The sequence below is a fragment of the Ovis aries genome, chromosome 1, assembly GCF_016772045.2.
Source record: "Ovis aries strain OAR_USU_Benz2616 breed Rambouillet chromosome 1, ARS-UI_Ramb_v3.0, whole genome shotgun sequence".
Taxonomy (NCBI): Eukaryota; Metazoa; Chordata; class Mammalia; order Artiodactyla; family Bovidae; genus Ovis; species Ovis aries.
The window spans coordinates 27,537,022-27,550,583 of NC_056054.1; the positions used below are offsets into that span (position 1 = coordinate 27,537,022).

Here is a 13,562-nt window from a genome sequence, read left to right on the forward strand (position 1 = left end):
CCAGCTGAGCCATCAGAGAAGCCTGTTTGCAATAAAGAAAAGGTTTATTTGCAGGGCACCAAAATCTTTCAAGCTAGAACAGTTTGTGAGCCGAGGAATTCCAGATGTACAAGCTGAATTTAGAAAAGGCAGAGGAACAGAGATCAAATTACAAACATCTGTTGGATCATAGAAAAAACAAGGGAGTTCAAACAAAAATATACTGCTTCATTGACTACGTGAAAACATTTGACTGTGTGGATCACAACAAACTGTGGAAAATTCTTAAAGAGATTGGAATACCAGATCATTTGCCTCCCGAGAAACCTGTATACAGGTCAAGAAGCAACAGTTTGAACTGGCTATGGAACAACAGACTGGTTCCAGATAGGGAAAGGAGTACATCAAGGCTATATATTGTTATCCTGATTATTTAACTTATATGCAGTTATAGGTTGTATATTGTCACCCTGATTATTCAAGATCATGCAAAATGCTGGGCTGGGTGACTCACAAGCTGGAATCAAGGTTGTTGGGAGAAATATCAACAGCCTCAGATATGCAGATGACACGCCTCTAATGTCAGAAAGCAAAGAGGAACTAAAGCGCCTCTTGATGAAGGTGAAAGAAGAGTGAAAAAGCTGGCTTAAAACTCAACATTCAAAAAACTAAGATCATGGCATCCAGTCCCATCACTTCATGGGGAAGATGTGGGGGAAAATGGAAACGGTGACAGATTTTATTTTCTTGGACTCCAAATAGATGGGAAAAAACTGGAAACAGTGGCAGATTTTATTTTCTTGGGCTCCAAAATCACTCTGGACCGTGACTGCAGCCAGGAAATTAAAAGTCACTTGCTCCTTGGAAGAAAAGCTATGACAAACCTAGATGGTGTATTAAAAAGCAGAGACATTACTTTGCCAAAAAGGTCTGTGTAGTCGGAGCTATGTAGTCATGTACAGATGTGAGAATTGGACCGAGAAGAAGGCTGAGCATCGAAGAACTGATGCTTTCAAATTGTGGTGCTGGGGAAGACTCTTGAGAGAAGAGCAAGGAGATCAAACCAGTCAAACCTAAAGGAAATCATCCCTGAATATTCATTGGAAGGAGTGATGCTGAAGCTGAAGCTCCAAAATTTTGGCCAGCTGATGCAAAGAGCTGACTCATTGGAAAAGACCCTGACGCTGGGAAGGATTGAGGGCAGGAGGAGAAGGGGCTGACAGAGGATGAGATGGTTGGATGGCATCACTGACTCGATGGACATGAGTTTGAGCAAGCTCCAGGAGATAGTGAAGGATAAGGAGACCTGGCATGTTGCAGTTCATGGGTTTGCAGAGTTGGACATGACTTAGAGACTGAACAACAAGAAAGGAAGTGGAGACAAACCTCTGATCCATCTTGGTCTTAGAGTTAGGGATGTCTTGAAGGAGAAGAACAGAGAAACTGGAAGTCATTATTGTCTTGTGACATTTCTTAATCATGGTTTTGGGAATAAGAATGTGTCTGGTTTATGATTCTCGGGGCTGGTGGTCCATGGCTTGGGGGTCTGTGAGCTCATCTTGCCTGGAAAAACAGCCTGAGTTTGTATGTTAATGATGGTATCTACAATAGCAATTTTAGTGCAGTAAAGATGTTATCAACAATAGCAATCTTAGTCATCTGACTTTAATTAGTGTTCAGTTAGCATAGATTGAGGGGTCAAGAAAGGGATTGAGGTCAGAGGAGACAAGTAAAGGAATAATGTTTTAGATAGAGAAATTAATCATAATCTTAGTAAGGGAATGCCATTTTAGGGGGTTTGGTTTCAATATTATTAAGTTCTCTCCAACTCTAAAGATGTCTGACTTTATTATCTAGAGGACAAAATGCTATTTTTGTGATTCTAGTGCTACTGTTGTAAATAGCTGCAAATAGGTCTGGAAAATAATTCATTCTTTCTAGGAACCTTTTGAGGAGAATAATAGGAAAATTACCCATAGGAGCTGAATTTTTTAGGGAAAATCAACCCCAAATCCTAGATTATATTCTTTTGATATGTTAAAAATGGTAAAATTAAACTATTTTCATGCCATTTTGCCTCAGCCAGAGAACTGTATATTCAGTGTTTTCTCTTTCAATATTGCCAAAACAGGTTGGATAAATTTAAAGAGTACAGGGAATTCCCAGAAATGGTATGGACCTAACAGAAGCAGAAGAGGTGGCAAGAATACACAGAACTATACAAAGAGATCTCAGTGATTACCATGATGGTGTGATCACTCACCTAGAGCCAGACATCTTGGAGTGAGAAGTCAAGTGGGCCTTAGAAAGCATCACTACAAGCTAGTGGAGGTGATGAAATTCCAGCTGAGCTATTTCAAATCCTAAAAGATGATGCTGTGAAAGTGCTGCACTCAATATGCCAGCAAATTTGAAAAACTCAGCAGCAGCCACAGGACAGGAAAAGGCCAATTTTCACTCCAATCCCAAAGAAAGGCAATGCCAAAGATTGTTCAAACTACCACACAATTGCACTCATCTCACATGCTAGCAAAATAATGCTCAAAATTCTCCAAGCTAGGCTTTAACAGTACATGGAGCAAGAACTTCCGGATGTTCAGGCTGGATTTGGAAAAGACAGAGGAACCAGAGATCAAATTGCAAACATCCATTGGATCATAGAAAAAGAAGAGAACTCCAGAAAAACATCTACTCCTGCTTCATTGAAGATGCTGAAGCCTTTGTGTGGATCACAACAAACTGTGGAAAATTCTTAAAGAGATGGGAATGCCAGATCACCTTACCTGCATCCTGAGAAATGTGTATGCAGGTCAAGAAGCAACAGTTAGAACCAGATGTGGAACAATGGACTGGTTCTAAACCAGGAAAGGAGTATGACAAGGCTGTATATTGTCACCATGCTTATTTAACTTATATGCAGAGGACATCATGCAAAATGCCCGCTAGATGAAGCAGAGCTGGAATCAAAATTCAGTTCAGTTCAGTTCAGTTCAGTCACTCAGTTGTGTCCGACTCTTTGCGACCCCATGAATCGCAGCACGCCAGGCCTCCCTATCCATCACCATCTCCTGGAGTTCACTCAGACTCACGTCCATCGAGTCTGTGATGCCATCCAGCCATCTCATCCTTGGTCATCCCCTTCTCCTCCTGCCCCCAATCCCTCCCAGCATCAGAGTCTTTTCCAATGAGTCAACTCTTCGTATGAGGTGGTCAAAGTACTGGAGTTTCAGCTTCAGCATCATTCCTTCCAAAGAAATCCCAGGGTTGATCTCCTTCAGAATGGACTGGTTGGATCTCCTTGCAGTCCAAGGGACTCTCAAGAGTCTTCTCCAACACCACAGTTCAGAAGCATCAATTCTTCGGTGCTCAGCCTTCTTTACAGTCCAACTCTCACATCCATACATGACCACAGGAAAAACCATAGCCTTGACTAGACGGACCTTAGTTGGCAAAGTAATGTCTCTGCTTTTGAATATACTATCTAGGTTGGTCATAACTTTTCTTCCAAGGAGTAAGCATCTTTTAATTTCATGGCTGCAGTCACCATCTGCAGTGATTTTGGGGCCCCCAAAAATAAAGTCTGACACTGTTTCTACTGTTTCCCCATCTATTTCCCATGAAGTGGTGGGACCAGATGCCATGGGAGAAATATCAATAACCTCAGATGTGCAGATGACACCACCCTTATGGCAGAAAGTGAAGAGGAACTAGAGAGCCTCTTGATGAGAGTGAAAGAGGAGAGTGTAAACGCTGGCTTAAAACTCAACATTCAAAAAACAACATGGCATTCGGTCCCATCATTTCATGGCAAATAGATAGGGAAACAATGGGAACAGTGACAGACTTAATTTTTGTGGGCTCCAAAATCACTGCCAATGGTGACTATAGCCATGAAATTAAAAGACGCTTTCTCCTTGGAAGAAAAGCTATGACCAACCTAGACAGCATATTAAAAAGCAAAGACATTACCTTGCTGACAAAGGTCTGTATAGGCAAAGCTATGGCTTTTCCATTAGTCATGTGTCGATGTGAGAGTTGGACCATAAGGAAGGCTGAACACCGAAGAATTGATGCTTTTGAACTGTGGTGTTGGAGAAGATTCTTGAGAGTCCCTTGGACTGCAAGGAGATCAAACCAGTCAATCATAAAAGCAATCAATCCTGAATATTCACTGGAAGGACTGATGCTGAAGCTGAAGCTCCAATACTTTGGCCACCTGATGTGAAGAACTGACTCATCTGAAAAGACCCTGATGCTGGGAAAGATTGAAGGCCAGAGAGAAGGGGCTGACAAAGGATGAGGTGGTTGGGTGGCATCACTGGCTCAGTGGACATGAGTTTGAGCAAGCTCTGGGAAATGGGCAAGGACAGGGAAGCCTGGCATGCTGCAGTCCATGGGATCGCTAAGAGTCGGACGTGACTGAGCAACGAAATAACAACAACAACACATGGAATGTCTTAAGCCTGAATATTGTCTAAATAAAGAGATTACTCAGGGAGAAAAATTAGCTAGCTGCAAAAATCTTCCAGGGTTTTAAGAGAAGTTATTAGGCAATCATAGTCTTGAGTGAATAAACTGGGTTAGTTAAAAGTCACAACTGAATGTCAGCCCTTGTCTTGCTTGAGAAAGCTGGTAGGGGCAATTTCTAAACCAAGGGACTCTGTTCTGTGTTCGATATGTTAGGTCTGGCTCAGTGTGCTGAACTCTGCTGGCAGCTGAAAGGGGAAGCCGGAAAAAGGCAAGTTCCCGGTGCAGAGGTGCTCTGCAGCATAACACTGGCATTGGAGGAGCCACCCGTTGTCATGCTGTACAAGATGGGCTTTCCTGAAGTTGCCAGGTAAGTGGCATTCTAGGTTTTGTCTGGCAATGAACTCTTCTGATTTTTCACAACCTATGATGTTGTACATGTTAAAAAAAAAGTCCTAATTTTGTCTTAGTTCTAAAAAGAACAAGTATCTCATTACCTTGCTTTAATAGCATGGCTTTAAAACTTTGAAGATGACAATTAACTTACAAACTTAACCAGCCTTAGGAAAATTTTATTCAAAAAGGAGGCAGCATAGTCAAAAGAGAATGTTGAACCAGAAGCCAGGGCTGGCCGGACACTTGTCTCAGCCTTGCCAACCTGAGTAATTGTAATTTAGGCAAGTCATTTTTGGTTTCCTTTCCCACAACTTATTTTCTCCCCATAGTGTCCCAGGCTTCTGAAGTTGTTTGGAGAAAGTTCTCAACTATGCTGAGTGTATCTCTGCAGATTTATGTTTATGAATCCAGCTAAGCCCTCACTGCTGCTCGACTCCCGCTAGACTCCTTTCTATTCACCTCTCGAGGATTTACTTCCTGCCCTTGTCAAATGCCTGTGCTCCTCAAATTTCCAAACACTTATCTTTTCCAAGCCTTTTCAGGATCCCTCGACCTCCTTACTCTTCTCTCAGAGAAGCGCTCATCATTTTACAGAAGGAAAAAGCCTCTTTTCCTTTCCAAGGCACAGCTTTTCTTTGCTTCCTTTTGTTTCCTTCATTTTCTGTAACTTTGTTCCAAATAATAAGTACTCCCTCCTTCGTTTGACTCTTCCTTGTTGCCTTTCTATTGACTCCTTTCCCTCTGTCAGCAAGCATGTTCAGATCTTCACATCTTCCCTATTCTAAAGCTCTGTTTTTCTCCCTACCTTAATTACTTTTTTTTTTTTTTTCTGTTTTCATGGTGAGCCTTTTATACTGAGCCACTTCTGTTTCTACTGTGAAATGTCTTTAGTTTCTCATCTCACCACTGAGATCAGGTAAGACCACCAATGGTCTGATTATGATATGTTTTTGTTTTTATTTTCCATCTTCATTCTCTTTAACCTTGTTGTAACTTTCAACACTAATTGGGAAATTCCTTAGCCAAGGCTCTAAGTTCTGCCCAAGTCCAGAGACAGAGTGTAGCAGCCTTTTATAATTTATAAGCTTCCAGATTCTAATCAAAATAAGCATTCCTTTCAGTCTGTTTGACCTTACCACTGGGTTTTTCTAACAGTGCACACAAAAATAGCAGTTTTGAAATATCAGAAGAACCCCAATTTGGCCATTGTAGATTGATATCTCCTTTAGTATAGTTTTCCTAATTAAGTGCTTGCAAACATGAGCTCTGTGCGTGCTGTACATGAATCTGGCTGGGGTGTTAGTGGGAGGTTTAGCTAGCGCAAATCCTGGCAGCACTCTGCCTCGGCCTCTGTCTCCCTGCTCTGCTCTGCCAGTATCCTCTTCTATCCAGATGCCTGGCCAAGATGCTATCTCCTTTTCTCTTCCAACTCTTCTGCTCCCTGCTGTTCCTTCTTTCCCAGTAAAGAAAATTAAGAATGAATCAGAAGTGTTTGTGATTCCCTTTAAGGAGAAACCTATTACAGGGAGAAGTGAATTGTCCTTGGTGCTTAGAAACACAGCCTGGACCCAAGTAGAATATCGAGTCTTGGCTAAGGAATTTCCCAATTCAAGTCAGGATCCATTGGGATTAGCTAAGGAGTTTGAGTTAAATATCCAGACCCATGAGCCCAGGTTTTCAGATCTATATCAATTAACACAGCTATTAGTTTCTAAGGCAAAGCAAGGAGTGAATATAGAAAGCAGAATGGGAACAGACCCTTAATGGATTTTGAATCAAAGGCTCACACTGAATGCAAGGAATTAGCTCAGAAATTACACGAACTTATTCCAGAACTTTCCCCCAAACCTATTGATAGGACAAAGACTCAACAGTGCAAGCAAAGATGGGATGAATTAATTCTGGACTATTATGAAAGGTTTGAAAAAAATTTAAGCAGTATTCTGGCTTAACACCCGAATAATTCTCTAACCAACAAAATGATCTTTTGCTTAACTCCACCGTTTTAAAAGGCTTTGATGAGGATTTAGCTAGTCTTGTTAAAAGACACAATCTAGATTGGCCCAAGTTACATACAAACACCTTTGTTACTGGCTAACCAAATTTTCAAGACCATAAAAAAGAAATAAAAGGGAGTATCTATGAAAATAGAAGCCCTTCTATGAAAATTAAGCGTGTTCAATTGTGCCAATTAAATACACAATGCCAATTGAAGGTTAACTGATCTCTTTAATTCCCAACCCCTAAAGAAAGCTAGTTTGAAGGAAAAAAAAAAAAAAAATCTCTTCAGAATTCTGGCCCTGAGGGAATAAGTCCTAATAGGAGAACTTGATTTTCCCTCCCTGTGTCTTTAGACCAGAGCTCTCAGGATCTGATTGAAGGGGGGAAAAAAAAGGACAGAAAAAAAATTCTCTTTAAAATTTAGCTTATTCCATCTGCTACTTGTAGCTAGTGAGTTTTATATTGGGTATATTGACATTGTGATATCTGATTTATAACTAAGTTTAGAAAATGAAGCTAGCTATGAGATCTCTTGTTGTGTCTGTCTGTATGTTTATGTGTACATTATCTTTGCTTTTATCTTTGGATGATATTATCAAATTCATTGTCAATGAGCTCTACTTAACTGGATTAAAGGAAATTAAGTCCTTGGATAAATTCTGAAAAGTATAGGAGGTAATTGGCCAGAGTTAATTTCAGGTTCACATGAACTGGGAAATAGTATTATTAATAAACTAATATCTGGTATTAATGTTTAAGTTTGTTGATCTAATTAATATAGACATGACTTTAGAATCATCAACATTAAGCATAATACTTAGATTGTGCCTAGGTTTGATAAAAGTTAAATAGAATCTTCTTGTATTCATAGCAAACTTGTCAGCAAAGGAAGTAACTTGATGGAAAGAAACTTGTAAGGAAAGAAAATGTAAATGAGATAAGAGCGTTTAGATAAACTCTATTAAAAATAATTATGCTTTTGGAATGTCTGTCTAAAATAGTCTCTCTAGATTCTGGTAACTTGAAATTTAGGTGCTAAATTAAGTGATGGAGATTTGTTGACTATCTAGGTCATTCCCACATAAAATAAGGTACTGAAACATCAATTACTGAACATTGGCATCCTTTTACAGAGAAACTAAAGGCATTTAGGATGATTATTAATGAAAATTCTTGGTGTTATGCTCTTTATAAGAAAGCAAATGTTTTTAGAAATTATTACTGGTATTTATGTTCACCAATCTAAATAATACTAATGTGAAGGACAATTTGTAGTTGCTTACACCTTCAGTTTCATAAGAAATCAAGGTTTTAAGAGCTGAGACCTCTAATTTAAACATGTAATTAAAGCTGACAAAAATAATTTCAGTATACAGTAGGAAAGTAGAATGTTTTTAGTAAAGAAGGTATGAGGAATGGAATTGCATTTTATTAAGGGAAAAGGAGGTAACCAACCCTGGTGGCTCAATGGGTGAAGAATCTGCCTGCATTGCAGGAGACACAGGAGATGGGGGTTTGATCCCTGGGTTGGGAAGATTCTCCTGGAGGAGGTAATGGCAACTCACTCCAGTATCTTGCTTGAAAAATCCCATAGACAGAGTAGTCTGGCTGGGTACAATCCAAAAAGATCACAAAGAGACAGGACTGAGCTGAGCGACTAAGAACATATCAGCACGTGTGGACTGTAGCATAAGGGAAAAGGAGGTAGGTCTGACTTAGAGCTGGCTATCTCTGGATGGATAGAGAAAGTGATGCAGTGATACTGATGGATACAGAAAGTGATAAAAGGTTTGCGGAAAGTAGACCCTGAGAAAAGTTTTGTGTATGATCAGGATTGACTAAGTTTAAAATAAATTTAATTGAGTAAATGAATTTTAAAAGTAAGTTGGTGAAAAACTTGAATCCAGCATTTTCTCTCTGCTAAGAAAACAAGTTTTCTTAAGATGTTGAACTGCTTTTGATAACAGATTTCAAGTTTCCCTACTTTTAAGTGATCTGTTCTATATTTGCCTTTGAAATCTTTTACTGTTACTTCGATTAAGTGAGTAGCTATTGTTTCACAGTGACCTGTGATCCTGTCTATCTGAGTGTTCTAAATCCTCTTGATATTTATTGACAAAACTTCCTATATCAAATTCTAATGAAGTCCTTTTGATGTCTAGTCAACTTTAGGATGCTTCAGAAGCTCCCTGAAACATCCCAAAGAGAGATATTCAACTAATTAGGTTCATTTGATATGTTCAATTACATGAGAAGTATTAGCAAATGAGTAATACATCTTCTTAGGTTATTTTGTATGGTGGATATTACTAATATAGATATTCTATAAATTTTATGAAATTCCCTAAGCTTGAATATGTCCTAGTAAAATGTTGTCAGTCATAAATCTAGTCATGATCTTAAAGTGTTATATGTCACAGTAGTAACCACATTTCTTTGTCAACTGCATCATAATCAGATTTTAAATGTGCCTTCTTGAGTCTTTTATCATTATAGACAGCTATGGTTTTATTCTAATACGTTTGCAAAAATGCTCCCTTTATAAGAAGATGTATAAAATGGACTTCTGGATAATTGGAGTGTTCTGATTTTCAGACCATAATGCTGAACTGGGTAAGAAATTAAAGAATTCTAATGGAAAACCTGATGACTTCATAAAACTGTTAGCAAAAAGGATTAGTAACATAGGACTTGGTGAACTGGTGAATATGCTTATAATTTTTATGGTTTATATCTGAAAAATTACTGGCTTGAATATATATTTTCCAGGTAAAAGAAAAATCTTCCCCTCAAAATCATTATGACTTACAGCAATTTGGTAAATTATACCTTTGTAAGCAGAATTTAAACATTTTTCTTTTCTCTCTATCTGCTCCCTCCAGAGACTGGAAACTCTTGGGTTCCCAGCAGCCTCATCAGATAAATTAGAAAGGCTACCTCACTAGCAAGTATGGAAACCTCCAGGTATTTTGGGAACCATGGAAAGGAAGGAATTCACCTAAATCTGTCAGACAAAATCTGTGACAAGCTCTTGTCATGACTTTCCTAGCCCTGAGAAGCTTTTTAAAAAATTCAGTCTGGGACTCCTTATAAAAATTTCGGCAAAGCACCTCTTTGAGGAAAACTTGGTTGCCACTGCAGCGGAGCCCCATGCCACCTGCTCCTGCCTCACCGCTGTTCACTCTCCCCGAAGAACAAGTTGGTCAGGAAGCCATGCTGCTGCCATGGCCTTCAAAGACACCAGCAAGACTCTCATGGAGCCAGAGGTGGCCATTCACCAGATTAGGATCACCTTCACCAGCCACAATGTGAGGTCTATGGAGAAGCCATGTGCTGGTCAGCGGTGCAAAGGAAAAGAATCTCAAAGTGAAAGGACCTGTTCAGATGCCTACCAAGACTCCGAGAATAACTATAAGGAAAACTCCTTGTGGTGAAGGTTCTAAGACTTGAAATTGATTCCAGATGAAAATCCATAAGTGACTCATTGACCTGCACAGTCCTTCTGAGATTGTCGGGCAGATCACTTCCATCAGTATTAAGTCAGGAGTCAAGGTAGATGTCACCATTGCCAATGCCTAAATCAACCTTTTTAATAAGTTGATACTCAGCTGTTTAAAGAAAAAAAAAAGCTTCAGCAAAGCAAAAAGTAGTCCATTTGATCAATTAGAGTTATACAAATCATAAATCAGGTCAAGTTTATTGAGAGCAGACTTATTTTGCAAACAAATTAGTCTTAATTTGGTTATATTTGGTAGAAATGAAGGTTATTTTAGAGAGAAAAAGATTATGTTTCAATGAATGTTAAATCCCAATTTTATTAATGGAGGTCTGTATTTACTAAGACTCGCTTCCTGGATAGTTCCTTGTTGTTATATTAATATAAAGGTTTATTGAATTATTAAAAGGATACTCTAAATTTTTTCTGAGCTTATCTTGGTAATTTATCTTTGAATGAAGGTCAGATGCCCCACGACCTATGACCAGGGATTGTGCATACTGGAGAAGAGAATGTAAAGGACGGTCTCCAACCTAGATGGAAGAACACTTATCAGGTCCTCTTAACTAGCTCATGCACAGTGAAACTGAAGGGAATTAACTTTTGGATTAATTCCCACTTGCAAAGACCCTTACATTGGACTAGCCTATAGAGAAGATGGCCACCCTCAACATCCCCTTAAAACAACACTCAAATGGAGAGAAACTACACTCACACTAGGATGAGAAGAAGACATCAGAAGTAGACAGCTAGCCCAAGATCCTGGACCTGACTCATATGATCATTTATCTTTTCTTGACTTCTTGGTACTTTGTATATGAATCAAATGTTTTCCTATCATGAGCATGATCATATGCTAATTTAAAAAATCAATACAGTTGAGTTTGCTGCTAGTTAGCTATGTTAGTACTTTTGTGTTACCATGGTGGATTTCTCTCCTCCAGGGCTCTGATTGAATAGCCCTTAGGAAATTATTTTAGAAGAAAGTTCAGACCTATTCAGGCTACTCTTGATATTATTAGATGCGATCCCCTCACCTAGCCAATTAATAATACTTGCTCTGACCCTGGCCATAAAAATGAATTTTCTGGACTTCTCTGATGTTCCATTTGTTGAGACTCTACACTTCCAGTGCTGGGATCGTGAGCTCTATCCCTAGTCAGGGAACTGAGATCTCACAGATGAACACAGGCGAAAAAGAAATAAAAAAGTTTTTTTTTCCTCCAAAGTTACTCAAGCTTAATCAGAGTAACAAGCAAAATTTCAACCAAGGAACAAAACCTGCCACAATTATGGAATGGATTTCTGAGGTTAACATCAGTCTATGCCTCCTGGTGGCTCAGATGGTAAAGCGTCTGCCTGCAGTGTGGGAGACCCGGGTTTGATCCCTGGGTTGGGAAGATCCCCTGGAGAAGGAAATGGCAACCCACTCCAGTACTCTTGCCTGGAAAATTCCACGGACTAAGTAGCCTGGTAGGCTACAGTCCATGGGGTCGCAAAGAGTTGGACACGACTGAACGACTTCACATACATACATATGCTCATTTAAGTTTTAAGGTCCCTATTTTCTTGGGAGCAATTAAATTATACTAAGGATAACCAGCCTAATAACACTAGGAAGTTGGGCCGGGAACCTTATGGACAGTGCCAATATATCATTTCCCTGAAAGATAAGGCTTGGAACAGAGAAGAATAAGTCAGATGACCTGGAGATACACTGAACTACACCTAATAAAAGTTCTTGGCTTATGGCTTTAATACCGCTGTTGTGTGTTAGTCACTCAGTCATGTCTGACTCTTTGTGACCCCATGGACTGTATCCTGCCAGGCTCCTTTATCCATGGAATTCTCTAGGCAAGAATACTGGAGTGGGTTTCCATTCCCTTCTCCAGGGGATCTTCCTGACCCAGGGATTGAACCTGGGTCTCCTGCATTGCAGGCAGACTCTCTACTGTCTGAACCTCCGACCCAATAGCACTGCTATCTGCGTTATTTGTATTTGCCTGTTTTACAAGATTACTGTTTCTTGCATTACCAGATGTGTGGCTGAGCCTCTGACAAAATATATAGTTCTATATGTGACCAATGACTGTAATAGTATAACTCTACATGTGGGAAGATACAATACGAGGGTTTTTTTTTTTCCTTGGATCATAATAGATTAGTAAGACAGGTGGTCTGGAGACCTTTGACTATTGTTAAATAAGACCTAGCCCAATAGTAGCACATGGAGTGGACTACTGGCAAAATCTTCACCAGACCTAGGAATGAGCCTTTCTAGCATCATGGGATGAAATGGTCATGAAACGCCTCCTAAAACATGGTCAAATTTATAACCATGAGGGGGCCCTGTAACCTACAAACTGGCATTTGTCATGGGCACTTGCCATCTACCTCTACAAGGATTAAATCATGTGCTACTGTAGCAGCTGATTTTCAACACCCCCTGAAAGGAATTCAGGGTAGAGAGTAGAGATGAAGCATTCAGCGCTCTGGGGAAAATTGGCAGAACAGGTCTTCAGATAGTTAGGTATTTTCAGGAGTCAATTTTATGAGCCCAACTCTTGTATCTCCTCATATCTAGAAAAGCATAAAAATTCTTAATGGTGATGACTGCTCCTTCATGAATAGAAGAAACCTTCTGCAAAAAAATAAGTGTTTGATTGCATGTACTTCCCCTTCACCAAAATCACATATATACTGACCTTCCCCCGCTTTGAAGCAGTTTCTCAAAGCTATCTGAAATGCTGTCTCAGGCTACAGTCCTCATTTTGCTGCAAATAAATTTAATCACAGCTTTCACATTGTAAATTTTTAAGTTGGCAGATCTTTGAGATCTGACTTTAATTCTCCCCTTGTGTTTGAAGATCTCCCTCCTACTGAGTAAATGTTTATTGAGTTGAATCAAATAAAAAGATGTTGAATTTTGTTTCCACTTTAATCTGATTCATTTGTTCTGTATCATCTTCTGGAATTCCATCTAGTTCATATTTGGAGTTGAAAACCCTCAGTAAAAGCCAAGCAATAAGGAGCTACCAGAGTCAGCACATGAGTATAGCCATCTAATTAGCTCAGAATAGAAGATTATGCATTTAGGGTAATAAATTCTGTTTTAAACATGGAATTCTCATAGTTTTATTTTCAGGAGACTAAATAATTGGGAGATAGAATTGCTCACAAAACTCCAGTTGATGTTTCTGAGAAGGCAGAAGAATGAAAAAAT

The 13,562-nt window shown here is 39.3% G+C and overlaps 1 pseudogene; it reads left to right on the top strand.

Moving 5' to 3' along the window:
- The first annotated feature begins 4,745 nt into the window (after positions 1-4,745).
- LOC105609613 (small ribosomal subunit protein uS10-like) lies at positions 4,746-13,280 on the top strand (annotated as a pseudogene).
- Positions 13,281-13,562: the final 282 nt, after the last annotated feature.